The following is a 14,901-nucleotide window of genomic DNA, read 5'->3' on the forward strand; positions in this document are numbered from 1 at the left end:
ATACTAAATGAAGCCAATAAAAATTTATGTTTCAGAAACTTTTATTTATTTATTTGTTTTCAAATGTTGCTATCAGGCTTTAAAAGGTTAAACTTGCTGTAGATCTCTTGTGTTTTCCTGAGATAAAACGTGTGGCTTTTGATGATAAATCGCATTTCTAACGCCTCTAGCGGACTTTCATTAGTCTCCTCATCTGAGTTTCACACCCATCAGGTTTTTATTTGTCCTCTGATGAATGTGAAGTGTTCATTTTTCTAAAGTGTTATTTATGATAAACAGAAGGTCAGTTATGTGAGCGCCAGTAGGTCTGGAGCAGCACGGTGTTGCCATAGCATGGAGAAAGAGGAATGCAGCCGCTCTGCAGGGTAGCCTTGCAGAGGTGTGTGTGTGTGTGTGTGTGTGTGTGTGTGTGTGTGTGTGTGTGTGTGTGTGTGTGTGTGTGTGTGTGTGTGTGTGTGTGTGTGTGTGTGTGTGTGTGTGTGTGTGTAGGAGAGAGTTTATCAGTTCCTCCATGTATGCTCGAGGACTCGTGACCACATAGTAAACGAGGTTCATAGAAGTGTTGTTCCTCTACTTTAATCAGTCTTTTTGTGTCAAAATTCACTCCTGCACCTGCTGCTGAGTCTTTCTCATGCTCACAGATATTCCCATGTGCGTTTTTGTAAATGTGAGTATTTTTGTACATTTCTCTGTGACCTAGATGTTCAGAATGTGTACAAAAGAGACTCAGGGTCTAGGTAAAGCGAAGGACGCATGTAAATTATAGCAGGAGAGGTTGGACCAATTCCATAATAATCCCCGTGGGGTGATGGTCATGTGTGCAAAGAGATGTCACTGTCCTTTTGGCAGCATGGCCAGTGTTGCCAACTGTTTTTGACTGAAAGTAGCTGAAGTTCCCCTCAAAAGTCACCAGATGTTGCCAGATGACGTCACATGGTAATTTGCATACGCCGCGATGACATCTGGTTTGCATGATGACATCACCACATTTGCATCCTGACGTCACCAGTCTTGTAGAGTAAATCAAATAAAACCCGCCTGATTTTATAAAAAAATATATTTCATTCATTTTTTAATATTTTATTAAAATAAAAAACCCATAGAATACAAAACAGCAGCCTATAAAACATCAAGGAATGACGGCACAAAAAATGGAAGGAACATTTTTATTTTGTCTGAAGAGAATGGAACTCTTAAATACAAATTTATTAAATTGATTGAATTAAAATGAATTTTCTCTTGTAGTTTTCAAGTGCCTTGAGATGTCTTCTGTTGTGATTCAGTGCTATACATTGACTTAATAGATAATATATATATTTTTTTATTTGTTTGTTTTTGTTGCTTTTAGTACTTTCGTGTAAAAAGAAGCAGGCCGTATTTAGTATTCAGAAACGTTACATGCAAACTGCCAATGACCTGAGGTGTTTGGCTTTCAGTATTATTCTGTTTTTTTACAAAAGTTTTAAATGTGCTACGTTATTGAACTCATCATAGAGTTCCAACGTTCCATGAATGCACCACAGGTGGTGCGAGAAGCCAGCAGCCATGTGCGAGTGCGACGTTGCCTGCACGCACATGCGCAGATCAGTTTCTTTCTGATCCTCTGGAAGGAAGGACAGTCCTGACGCTTCAGATGCATCTCTAATCTAAAGGTAAAGTCAGCAACAAAGTTGTAGTCAAAGTAGCTGAGGGGAGTCAGAAATATCGCCAGACTTGTCGATAGGCGCTTTTTTGAAAAAAAGTTGTTGAGGGGGTCTGAAAAGTCGTTAGAAATGGCGACAAAGTCGCTAAGTTGAGTGTAAATAAAAAGCTCCTCTTCATGTTAAAAGAACTCCAACAGATTAAATCATAAAAGTTTGAATGCTGCCATGGTAACCAGTGGACCCATGGAAGATGGGCTCTTTTCATATACCAGTAAAATACCTGTATGAACTGACCAAAACTGCAAAGATACGATTTAGTAGAAGGACAAAGTCACATGAAGCCATCAGATAGCCTCAAACAGCTTGTTTCGTTCAAAGCTAACCTGGTGTAGTGTAGGCGTTGGTTAGCTTTTACTCAGTGGCCTAGTGGTGGAGTGTCCGCCCTGAGACTGGGAGATCGTGTGTTCAAATCCACAGTCAGGTCATACCAAAGACTTTCAAAATTACACCCAATACCTCCCCACGTGACACTCAGCATTAAGAGGTGAGATTGGGGGCTTAAACCAGCAAATGGTTCCCGAGCACAGCCATGTCTGCAGCTCACTGCTCCCCCAGGATATGGGTCGAATGAGAACAAATTTCACACAACAGCGTGATGACTAATGGGACTTTAACTTAAACTCAGCTTGAACGCTTGCTCCGTTACCCTGAACTGAAATATCACTGCATGCATACCTTTACCCTGACCCTGTTTCCTGATGTTTTATAGAACAACCTTACTGATACCTCCTGTAACCCCGACAGTGAAGTACTCTAGAGCTTTAAGAGCACCGTGTTACGTGCAGCTTCACACGCCAGCCGGGGACCTCATAGATGTGATTCACATGAGAAGTTTGTGGTGGCCCTGATTTGCCCAACCACTGCAGAAACACAATCAATAATTTATACCCAGATTTTCTTCACATGATGTGGAGAGGCTTGATTTTCTCCCCCTCCTTCAGGTTTCTAGCAGGTCGGAGGAATCATTTGAGCTCTGTGCAAGAGTTTTTGATCTGTTTATACAGATTCTGTCAGAGTTAATCAGCATTTCACAGGCTGGATCAGCCAGATTAAATCTGCTCGAGATGGTGAGAGCTTCTGCTCTCTGCTTCGCTGCAAATGAGGACATGAATTCCTAACAAGTCAGTGGTCAGCCGGCTGTCACAGAGGATAAGCTCGTAAAGATGACTCCAACTCACGTCACAACGACACTTCATCTGCCTTTCCCATATTGTTTAATGTTGCCATGGTTATAACATTTGCAAACCCTAAACCCACATTTTTCACCCCGATGCTCCCACCAGTTTTTGTGTTTTAGCATTTGTACCAGTACAGTCTAAACTGGGTGTGGGCACCAATCACAGAGAGGCTGCTGGATTGGACAAATAACTGATTTGTGGAACATGACAGATGAAAAGAGAAGCTCCTCCACTCCAACCAAGCCTGCAGACATACCGTATTTTCCAGACCATAGAGCTCCGGGAGTTGACGTCACTTCTCTCGGCATGCAACAGTTCAAATCGAAACGGCGCCATATTGGCAGGCAGAAGCCCGCATTTGGACTATTTGTTATTGTCAGAAAACTCAACCAAACGGGAAATATGTTAGATTCCTGTTGTGCCCCAGGATGCAGAACAGTCGCGGACGACATAAGGAATGAGTCATCTACAGGATTCCCCAAGATCCGGAGCGCCGCAAACGTTGGATCATTGTAATAAAACGCGCTAGTGACCGAGCTAAAATGAAGCTGTGGGATCCCGAGAGTAAAGGTTTTTGCTTATGCAGCGACCGCTTCATATCAGGTACTTAAACCAACGTTTCCTCAACTGTGTATGGTGTTTATTTTAAATGCTTTTATTACGATTCTTAGTGGGCTTCCTAAACTTATTTTGGCGTGGCTTTTTCTGTCTCATTACTCACAGCAACAAGTAAACGTCACGTAAAACGTTGCCTCGTGAGTTCTGCGTGCTGCCGTTTACGTGTTTTATGATCACAGCAATTAACCGGCTAAGCTGTATTTCATTTTTAAGCAATGGTTGATCAATTGTCAGATCACACATAAAAAGCACTTTGGATTGCCATTATCAGTCTCACCGAGACGGATCTCAGACAGATCCTGAGACGCTCCTGCCTGACATATTTATTTTATTCACCGAAAAAAATCAAACTAGTGATTTCTCTTGGTGTTCAGTTTATACATTCAAACAGCACAGCACTCTATTTAAACTACTTACATGTAAATCTATTATTTTTCCATCCATCCATCCATTTTCATCTGCTTATCCGGAGTCGGGCTACGGGGGCAGTAGCGTCGAGAGGCCCAGACTTCCCTCTCCCCAGCCACTTGGGCCAGCTCCTCCGGGGGAATCCCAAGGGGTTCCCCGGCCAGGTCCGGTGTTGTGCCGGTAAGAAGTCCGCTCCGACAGCTTCTGACGTTTTTAAAAAGTATCCCAGGGGCACGGTAAGGGTCGGAGATGTTTAGTCTATTTAATTTCTGACTAAATAAAACAATTTCTTCGGTTTTAAAGTGTGAAGTAAACTCCGGCGAAGTAAAATCCAAGCCGATCCCGTTCATTTTGTTTACATTTGTTGCCTGCCAACATGGCGTCTACTCTCTGAGAGTCACGTGACGTCCGGAGCTCTATAAGTCGCACCTTTTTTCATAGTCTGGCTGGTCCTGCGACTAATATACCAAAGTGACTTATATACCAAATTATGTATACCGCGCTGTTGCGGGCCATCTCCGGACAAGGAATGAGCTCCCTGCCCCGCCTTCACCTGCTGGAGACCATTGCACGCTGCTGTGCCCTGATTGTTTATTCTGTCATTGTTACCGGCACTTGTCTTGCAATGTGAAACACTTGGTCTCAGATTTTGTAAGAAAAATAATCAAATGTCCCCCCAAAATGCGACTTATAGTCCAGTGCGACTTATATATGTTTTTGTTTTCTTCTTATGGCTGGTGCGACTTAGGCCTAGTCCACACGTAGCCGGGTTTTTTAAAAACGAATATCCGCCCCTCCAAAAACTTGCATCCACACCACCTCGTTTTAAAAAATAAACTCTGTCCACACGTACCTGGATAAATACGTTGTTAAGGACATGCCAGACCTGTAGGCGGCAGTACTTCCCCCGTTCTTAACCTCGTCCTTCGTCTGTGGTCTTCCGCAAGGAGCAGTAATTCCGCTTGCAAAAACAAACAAGCAGAAAGCGCTTGGACAATTGATAAAGCGAGCGCAGCTCTGAGGGCGTCCATGCTGTCGGCTAGTGTAAACACAGGTCGCACACGTGATGTCAGCATTTTTTTGTCGCGGAAAGTGACGTTGCGGACCTTAAAACTCCGGTTTTGTCTGTCCACACGCAGACACCCAAAACGGAGAAAACGCAGATCTTCACTTTGGCCGGAGTTTTTAAAAAGATCTGTTTTCGTGTGAAAAAACTCCGTTTTCGTGTGGATGACAGGCCAAAACGTAGAAAAACATCTATGTTTTGGCAGATCCCCGGCTACGTGTGGACAGGGCCTTATACTCCGGAGTGACATATACTCTGGAAAATACGGTACATTCCAACCCTCATAGGATCATACGATTCTCAGTAAAACAACTGAGTTTGTCTCTCCTCAGCATTAGTGATAGGGTTTGACGCTCAGCCATCTGGTAGGGACTTCACCTAAAGCTTTTTTTTCCACCAATAAGAGAACTCAGAACTGATTTGGGGATTCTCCTGTCAGAAGAACCCAGAACATCTGGAGGGATTGTCTCCAAGCTCGCCTAAAAAGACCTGGTCAAGAAGTCTGGGCTTGTTGGCAAAGGCTGGATTGAATTCCAAGTAGTTTTTTGTGATATTAATACTCTGCACTTTTATATTGCAATGATAGTAAACCTTCAAAATATTGTGTCGCCCTAAATGAGCATCTAGAAATCTCAGTTAGGTCCAAAAGTTATTGTGACTTCATCTATTTATATTTGTTTCCATATTTTATGTTTTAAAGTGTTTTTTTTTCATCCTGAGTTTCCGAATGAATCAAAACACTTGACTGCTTCATGCTCAACTGCTACACTCTTTAATTTTTAATCAGATCATTTAATGCCAGAGTTCTCTAATCCGCTCCATCCCACATCTTCTCCTTGTCTTTGATTTCCTCTACTTTCTCCCCGCCTCTCTCATTTCATCTAATGATCAGTGATGAGGAGATCCTGCTGCCTTCTGTCATTTCGTGGTTTAATTGCAGAACCGAGATGAGAGAAGTGTTGGAGATGCACCCAGAGTTAAAACTAAGTAAAACGGAGAAAAGGGGAACCAAGGTACATGAGAGCACAATGGACGTGTTTGTTGTTGAGTCATTGTTTGTGCCACAGGAGCAGAATCCCGTCGGCAGCAGAAAACTTCCTCATCAGCCTTCCTCAATGCGGTGTCCCCTTTTGCTCTCTGAGTTAGAAGAAGAAGAAGAAGTTTAGTTCTTGTTTACCAAGTATTTACATCCTTTCCCATCACAAATGCACTGATTCTACTTCATAAGAAACTCCAGCAGCTGTGCAAACTGTGAGCTTCAGCATCGATATGAAGGAAGAGGTTCAGGACTTTTACTCCACCTTAAACCCACAGAGTTTGTCAGTTTGGTTTCCACATCCTGTTTCTTCTAAATTTTGCTGTTTGTTTTTTTTTTTTATCAGTGATCTCAGTTATTTCGTGACCATCCAGGGTATTCTGAGCCTAAACTTCAGCAAACCTCTGCAGATCAGAAAATAGCCATGCTTCACTTTGGAAGGTAACAACAACAGCAGAGTCCAGAAGGCTTGTGAAGAAAACTAATACTAATCTACAGCATTTGCTGTCTGAGTTTTATTAAGACACTTTTTTGGCAAGAAATGCAAGTCTGAAAAGGGATGGAAAGAGCCGAAGGAATGCAGGTGGAGAGAGACTGGCGCACGTTTGTGTTTGGGGCACACGTATGATCCAGATCTGATCCAGGAACAGACAAAAGCTGTGTGGGTTTTTATTTCTGTGGCTTAATTAAAATCAAGCAGAACATCTGCAGAACCTTAAAAAGGGAACTGTCACGTTGAGAGGATGGTTTGGACCCAAAATGCAGTAACCTAGGATGACACGAGGCAGAAGTGGATATGAAGTAAAAATCCTTTTATTTAGGAGGCTGGGCGTAAATCCAAAAGCAAACGCTGGCAAAAAGGCAAAACAGGAGCTCTTTCATGAGCAAGCTCAGGAGAACACTTGAGATGGACAAAAACAACACTGACAACGATACAGAGACAAGGCAGGGCTTAAATAGACTGGGAGGAACAATTAGGGAAACAGGAAGCAGGTGTGTGGAGTGAGGGCTGGAGGGAAGACAGGTGAGAACAGTTATCTAAATGGGGAAGCAGAACCAAAGGAGGGCAGATAAACACAAAACTGAGCTAAAAGACTGAGGGAAGGATTCACTCACACACACTGAGGCCTAGTCCACATGTAGCCGGGGTTTTTTAAAAACGAATATCCGCCCCTCCAAAAACTTGAATCCACACCACCTCGTTTTAAAAACAAACTCTGTCCACACGTACCCGGATAAATACGTTGTTAAGGACATGCCAGACTGTAGGCGGCAGTACTTCCCCCATTCTTAACCTCGTCCTTCGTCTGCGGTCTTCCGCAAGGAGCAGTAATTCCGCTTGCAAAAACAAACAAGCAAAAAGGACAATTGGACAATTGATAAAGCGAGCGCAGCTCTGAGGGCATCCATGCTGTCGGCTAGTGTAAACACAGGTCGCACACGTGATGTCAGAATTTTTTTGTAGCGGAAAGTGACGTTGCGGACCTTAAAACTCCGGTTTTGTCTGTCCACACGCAGACACCCAAAACGGAGAAAACGCAGATCTTCACTTTGGCCGGAGTTTTTAAAAAGATCCGTTTTCGTGTGAAAAAACTCCGTTTTCGTGTGGATGACAGACCAAAACGTAGAAGAATATCTACGTTTAGGCAGATCCCCGGCTACGTGTGGACAGGGCCTGAAATGGGGAATGGACACACACAAACACATACACTCACACACACAGAGCTGGGGACAAAGAGGCTGGAGCTACAACAGGAGGGGATGGGGATGATCAAAAGCCAACAAACAGAAAACACATAAATGAAACGCAGACAAAGGACACATGAGGGCGCTATAAGACACAAAGGGGAATCTAGAGAGGGGTGGAGAACACCAGGAGGCACCTGAAGGAAGGGGCAGACGCAGACCATGACAGGAACATCAAGAATTTTGTTGTTGTTAGTATTTTAACATCATTTAAGTAAATGTTTTACTCTGTCTTTTTTATTGGACTGTTATTAATTCAATTTAATTCTAATAATTGGGGATGTTCCAATCTAAACTAAACTGGTGATCCACAAAGAGTTGGAAAATCCAGGAAAAGCCAGAATCCTCAAGAGTTGTATGACTCACGGGGCAAAACATGTCTGCATCATTTGAATGGAGCAAATATGTCCCGCTTCATCTGACAGTTGATGTTTAACAATGAAAATCATCTGACCACACGAGAAGTCACACAGCTGACTGATGGCTGCACCGACAGTCATGAAAGTCCTGCATAATTTGAGGCCACATCAACAAACATACTGTGAGATGTGATTTGATGGCACAAAACGACAAGCTGCCCTTTAGATTTAAGGGTTGTTCCTGTGACTGGAGGACAGAGATGGCAGTGTCTTCTCTTAGAGATGGCTGCTAGTGACCCAGGTTGACCCAAGTTAAGGAAAAAAGTAAAAGTAATAAAGTCAAGGGAAAGATAGATGTTTAAGTGCAAATCAGTGTGAAGGAATGTGAGTCTGAAAAGTGATAAAACGAGTGGAAAGAATGCAGGTGGAGAGAGAGTGTGACGAGGAACGATAAAGAGAAACATCAGAAGCTGGATCAGAAAAATGAATCTTTATTGGACAATGAGTGTTTTGGTTTGGGGCACACATATGTTTATGTTTATGTTTATTCAATTAGCAGATGATATGACCCACATCTGATCCATGAACAGAAAAAAAAGTGTTTTTTTTTTATTTTATTTATTTTTTCTGTGGCTACATTTTAAAAAGGGAACATCAAGAATTTAGTTGTTGGTGGTAATTTTAACTGCATTTAAGTCAACGAGGGTTGGTAGTGAGAACAAAGCTCTCAGCAGCAAGAATGAAACAAAATCAGAATCAGAAAAGGTTTATTGCCGTTGTCAGTGAACAAACAATTCACAAACTAGGAACTTGCTTCGGTACTAATGTGCTCTATATAACATGAATAATAAGATTAAAAATAGAATAAAATATAATTAAAAAAAACTAGAATAAAACTTTCAGCGATAAAAAATAGCAGGTAATGGTAACATGGCCGATAACGTGATGTTGTGTCGAGTACAGAAGACCAGCATGGTTGTGTGTTTATAATCTATTCACAAGTCTAACGGCAGATGGAAAGAAGCTGTTCTTATGGCGGGAGGTTCTGGTCCGGATGGACCGTAACCTCCTGCCTGAGGGAAGCGGCTCAAAAAGTCTGTGACCCGGGTGCGAAGGGTCAGCTGCTATCCGACCTGCACGCCCACGAGTCCTGGAGACGTACAGGTCCTGGAGAGATGGAAGGCTGCAGCCAATCACCTTCTCAGCAGAGCGTACAATGCGCTGCAGTCTGTTTTTGTCCCTCACCGTGGCTCCAGCGTACCACACAGCGATGGAGGAGGTGAGGATGGACTCAATGATGGCCGTGTAAAACTGCACCATCATCTGGGCCGGCAGCTTGGCCTTTTTCAACTGCAGCAGAAAGTACATCCTCTGCTGGGCCTTTTTGAGCAGGGAGCTGATGGATGGCTCCCACCTAAGGTCATGTGTGATGGTGGTTCCGAGGAAGCAGAAGGAGTCCACGGTGGTGACGGGGGTGTCCGTCAGGACGAGGGGGAGAGATGGGGCTGTGACTTTCCTGAAGTCCACAATCATCTCCACTGTCTTCTGAGCATTGAGCTCCAGGTTGTTGCTGCTGCACCAGTACACCAGCCGTTCCGCCTGAATAAATTGATAACAAAAACACATAGAGGCAAACAGAAAAAGGAAACATACTGTATTACTCATTTTAAGAAGTTGATTCAGATAGTAAGTTTTACTTTTGAAAAAAAAAATTTGATTAGTCAATATTTTTGTTCCGTCAATTTCTTAATTTTAGTTTGACCGTCAACGTGTTTTTCTTGATCATTTTAAGAAGCCGATTCAAATAGTAAGTTTGTATTTTGGAACTTTTTTTTCTCTCAATAATATTTGTTTGAACTTCAAAATGTTTTTTCTTGAGTCTATTGGCACAAATTTTACTCCATAGAGGTCTGGACCTCTCGACTTAGGCTGCTGCCCCCATGACCTGACTCCAGATGCGCAGGTGAAGATGGATGGATGGATGGATGGATGGATGGATGGATGTTTTTTCTGATTTCCACATTTCCATTCTAACCACGATGATTAACCTTAAAATGTGTAATTATAAACTAAACAAAAAATGATTCTACAAATCGGTTTCACATGGACACTAGCTCTAGCTGAAAAGGGGCTAATTGTCTAGTTTGTTGCTGTTTCTGTTGACGCAAGTTAAAACATACAGTATTTATATTTTCCAACAATTCCCAATAGGAATGATTACTGAGAAAGGGTGGATGGGAGGGGTGGGTGCCTCTAAATCTCCTGGTGTCAGTGTGTGCTGCTGAGGTTGTTAATTAAAGCAGATTCTCCTATTCAGTCGCAGAACATACACACATGCACACACTCTGGAAGTGAGACGAGGCCCAGCGTAGTCCCATCAATGACAGCCAAGGACGCGTCGCCATCCAGCTGACTGATTATTCTGTAACGGTACCAACACCACGGAGGTCTGCCACTGAACTAAAACATCCCACACTGACCTGCAGACCTCTCATCTCTCGTTTCTCCCTCGGCTCCGGTCTGATGTCCAGAAAAAATGGCTGCAAATTTCCCAAACTAATAAATCTCATTTATTTATGTTAAGATGTGATAAAAACAACATCTCTCTTCTTTCATCACATCTCTGAAGCCCACTTTCCCCACATCATGGTGCACGTTAATACATGATGTGGTTTACAACCCCCGCTCATCCCATCGGCGTGTGAGTTTTATACCTCTCACATCAGTTTATTTAATGTATGCAGTGCAGCATGACGGTCACATGCTTCTGTAAAAGCTTTAAATGTTGCTTACAGCATCACCTCTTACTAATAGGAGGATGGTGTTATCTCTGTTTAGGTGATGACTGCTGCCAGCAGAGGAACATGGTTTTAATGCAGTTCCCATTCAGATAGTTGTGACTTTATTCTGACTTTGAGCTGGCTGTGAGTTTGTCTTCCTGTCCTGACATTTGTTCAGCCACTGAAGCAGACTGTCTGCCAGTGGACAGAGGTCATCTCCTGCCAGCAGCATCTGGAGGGAAAACGTGAGCCTTTAGATGCAGGCTTGGAGAATGTCTATAAAAATAACAGGTTCACTTTCTACAGTAAATATGAAAATGTTCAGATAACCGAACAACTGTTCCAGGGTTTAAAATAAGATCAATTCAGCCTTAGTTGACATAAAGGAAGCATTTACATAATTTAATGATTTATTTAACAAACATTTTTTGAACAGTTGTTTGTAATTTCTTCTTCAGTATTCCCCTATAGTTTCTAAAATACTAGCTGGTGTATGAGATATTTTATTGTGTGTACAATATTCTTTTTTCCCTTCTGCCTCCCCTTGTTGGCACTGCACTGCCCAGCTGAAGTCGAAGCCGTATAGGTCAACAGAAATCAGGACCTAACTGTGGTCTGATACTCTGATACAATCGGTGAAACGCCCTGGTTTTCATCCCGGAAGCTGAGGTTCATCATCTCATTGTATGAATATCAGAGCCACAAATGTGAGAAACTCATAACAAACCTCTCATGAGATAAAATTACTCACCTAGAGTTTTTTCATTTTATTTAATGCGTTTTAACATTTCTTTGACTTTTGTTTTGAGATAGATTTACTAAGTTTGGTTCTGAGGATGAAAACCTCATCCAAACACAGAACATGTTTTAAAAGAGACTCTCTGCTGGGTCTCAACTGCCTCCATAAAAACTCCAAACTGAGAAAAAATCATAAATATACAGTCCATCAGTTTTTCTCAAGGTTTCATTTCAGGACTTATATGTCTAAAACAACCCATTTTTAAGTGCCTGTTTGTGATGTCACAAACGGGAAAACTACCATAGCACCTTCCACATGCAAAAGAGAGTTGCCACTGGAGGAGCAGTACTGTAGCTCTACGCCAAGCTTGTCTCAGATATCAGAGCTTCTCAGCTTATAGCAGAGGACGGGTGGGCGTGGCCAGCTCTAGCTTGTTTTTTTTAAGTGACCAAGCCCTGAAACGGCTCATTCTGGAAGGCACTGAAAATGTCTAGAATGAAGCTGCTGAGATTGCTTTATGTGAGGGATTTTATGCTAAGGCCTTTGAGACCATGTTTTTTATATACCATAGAACTATTACAACTTGAGAAAAAAGTAATGTGATTTCTTTAAAATATTTGAAAATCTGTAACCGCTGTGAGCCACAAACAAGGCGCATGTAGACATCCAGGAGCAAGTCCACAATGGTGCATCAGCCGCTCGACTTCTGACCCTCACTCATCCAATGGCAGAAGCTATCTGATGAGCTGAACCATGGAAAGGCAACAGGTTAGGTTCAAAAACACAAAGACAGGCAGTGACCAGGTATGGAGTGAGTTGAGGGCGAAGGACAAAATCTGCGTCGATGTCCAAAGAGTAGAGGTAACTAGAGCCTGGTAGTTGGAGGGACCTTAAATAGAGCAGAACACTGCAGAGAAGAAGCAGCCACACGTGGACAAAACCAGCTGATTACAGTCTGGCATGTGGAAACAGACCTTAAACATAATTAGATTGTTAATTATGAGTTCTATCAGATCTTGTTTTCCACAAGATAAAGGAACTTAAATCCTAGTTTCTACAGGTGTTTGACCACACGACTGATGTTTTAAGCACAAATATCCTCCATCCTTTTACCTTTCAATATAAAGTGTGGATGTACGAGAGAAAGAAGTATTAAGGGTTATGATCGTCTTCCTGTTCTAGCAGGAAGTCCAACACGACTGCAGAGGTTTTGTGGAAGTAAAATGATGCGATAAGTTTCAGCGCTGCAGAGCGCTACATCCTTGTTCTGTAGAGCTTTGTTTGCTGCTCAGTTTGTTCATTTGAGTAAATATGAGTTCATTTGGTTTGTTGATTAGCCTGTTTGGTGTCAGGAATATAAAAAAATCCAGTTCAGCTGCATGAAAGGTAAATAAAATACCATACATACCAAATTTATTTATAAGGTGCTTTTAAAAAAAAGCATGGCTGACCAAAGCGTCTCCCAATATAAAAACAGAAACATAAAATGCCAGTAAAACAGACAGATACAACAGACAAATTAAAAGCCAATTAAAGCAGATCAGAACCGCAATACAGGAAAGATAAAATCGCAATCTAAGAGCGAATTATGAAGGTGAGTCTTCCGGAGTGGCTCGAATACACCAGTGGATGGTGAGTGGCAGTGCATTCCAGAGACTGGGAGCTACAAGCAAGAAAGCTCGCTCCCACCTTCTCTTGTAGCGCGTTGTCAAGGTGCAGAGCAGCAGTTGGTCTGCTGAACGGAGCGAGCGCACTGGCATATAGGGTGTGAGTAAAGCCGACAGGTAGGTCGGTGCCAGATTATTCAAACCTTTTTGGGATTTATGTCCTACATTTACAAGGTCAACTGTTTATGTTTATGTATTTAGCAGACGCTTTTGTCCAAAGCGACTTACAAGTGATAATCGGCATATTGCCCTTGAGGCTAACAACAACAACAATAACAACAACAACATTGACATCAGTCATATAGAGGAGGGGACAAGGAGTGGACAGTAGAGAGGGGGGACGGGTGCAGGCAAGGTGCTAGTTAAGAAGATGCTCTCTGAAGAGCAGGGTCTTCAGGAGTTTCTTGAAAATTGAAAAGGAAGCCGCAGTTCTGGTAGTGCTTGGAAGGTCATTCCACATTTGTGGAACGATGCATGAGAAGAGTCTGGATTGTCCTGAGCGTGGTGTAGGCACTGCTAGCCGACGATCCTGTGATGACCGGAGCGACCGGGCCGAGACGTAAGCCTTTGCAAGAGGATTCAGGTAGATGGGAGCCGGACCATCTCGGACTTTGTATGCTAGTGTTAGCTATTTGAATTTGATGCGTGCTGCTAGCGGTAGCCAGTGGAGCTCAATGAACAGAGGGGTGACGTGTGCTCTTTTTGGCTGATTGAAGACCAGACGCGCCGCTGCGTTCTGGACCATTTGAAGAGGTCTCACAGTACAGCCTGGAAGACCAGTTAGAAGGGCATTGCAGTAACTGTCTGACCATAACACACACATGTAAATGATCATAACGTCCATTAACACAGACCAGATGCACCTTTAAAGTCTTCGTTTCATGGAAAAGATTAGAGATGTTTTTGTAGAAATGTGAGACTTTCAAAGAGCTGTCAGCTCGCTCTCTCCCTCTGTGTGTGTGCGTGCGTGTGTGTGTGTTTGCTCACTTTGTTGCAGAGTGCATTTAAGTTCTGACCTTCCTCAGCAGTTCCTTTCATGGTTCAGTGTTTCTCTTTTATCTGTCAGGCTAATTAGCAGCCATTGTCTAGCTCCATTCAACAGGCTTCCTCCTGCAGTAACGTTTTAACCAAGCCCCCACAATGCTGCTCTAAAATTGGTCTCAACCCGGAAGTACCAAAAATTGCAGTTCCACCCTCATCCACTAGGGGCTGGTGTCAGAAGCGAGCAAATCCTCATTGACTCCCATGTTAAAAATACCAATTTCACAGCAGAAATAGACATGTTTACAGCCTGGTACCAAAACTTGTTTTTGGTTTAAATTATCTAGTTTACACCCCTGAGGGGGGTGCATTTTTTTGTCACTCGCTCTTCTGTTTAAGTGTATTAAAAGCCTAAAATTCTGTATAATTAATGAGCATCAGACCCACGTGACCACAGAGCTAGCTCCGTGGAAAGGCCTCAGTAGAGCCTCGGTCTGGCCTGGAAACTGTTCCAGGATTTTGAGTCTCTGTGTTTGTGTATTCTTTTTTGGATATTTTTTGTGCAATTGTTGGACAAAATGACTTGCTGTGGCATTAATTGCACTAATAGCGTCCAAGGA

At 42.7% G+C, this 14,901-nt stretch overlaps 1 protein-coding gene across 1 annotated transcript in view; it reads left to right on the forward strand.

Annotated features, from left to right (window-relative positions):
* Window positions 1-14,901, forward strand: part of LOC107382218 (rab11 family-interacting protein 4B) — a 73,713-nt gene that overhangs the window by 988 nt on the left and 57,824 nt on the right. The window lies entirely within an intron of this gene.

This window comes from Nothobranchius furzeri, chromosome 7, assembly GCF_043380555.1.
Source record: "Nothobranchius furzeri strain GRZ-AD chromosome 7, NfurGRZ-RIMD1, whole genome shotgun sequence".
Taxonomy (NCBI): domain Eukaryota; kingdom Metazoa; phylum Chordata; class Actinopteri; order Cyprinodontiformes; family Nothobranchiidae; genus Nothobranchius; species Nothobranchius furzeri.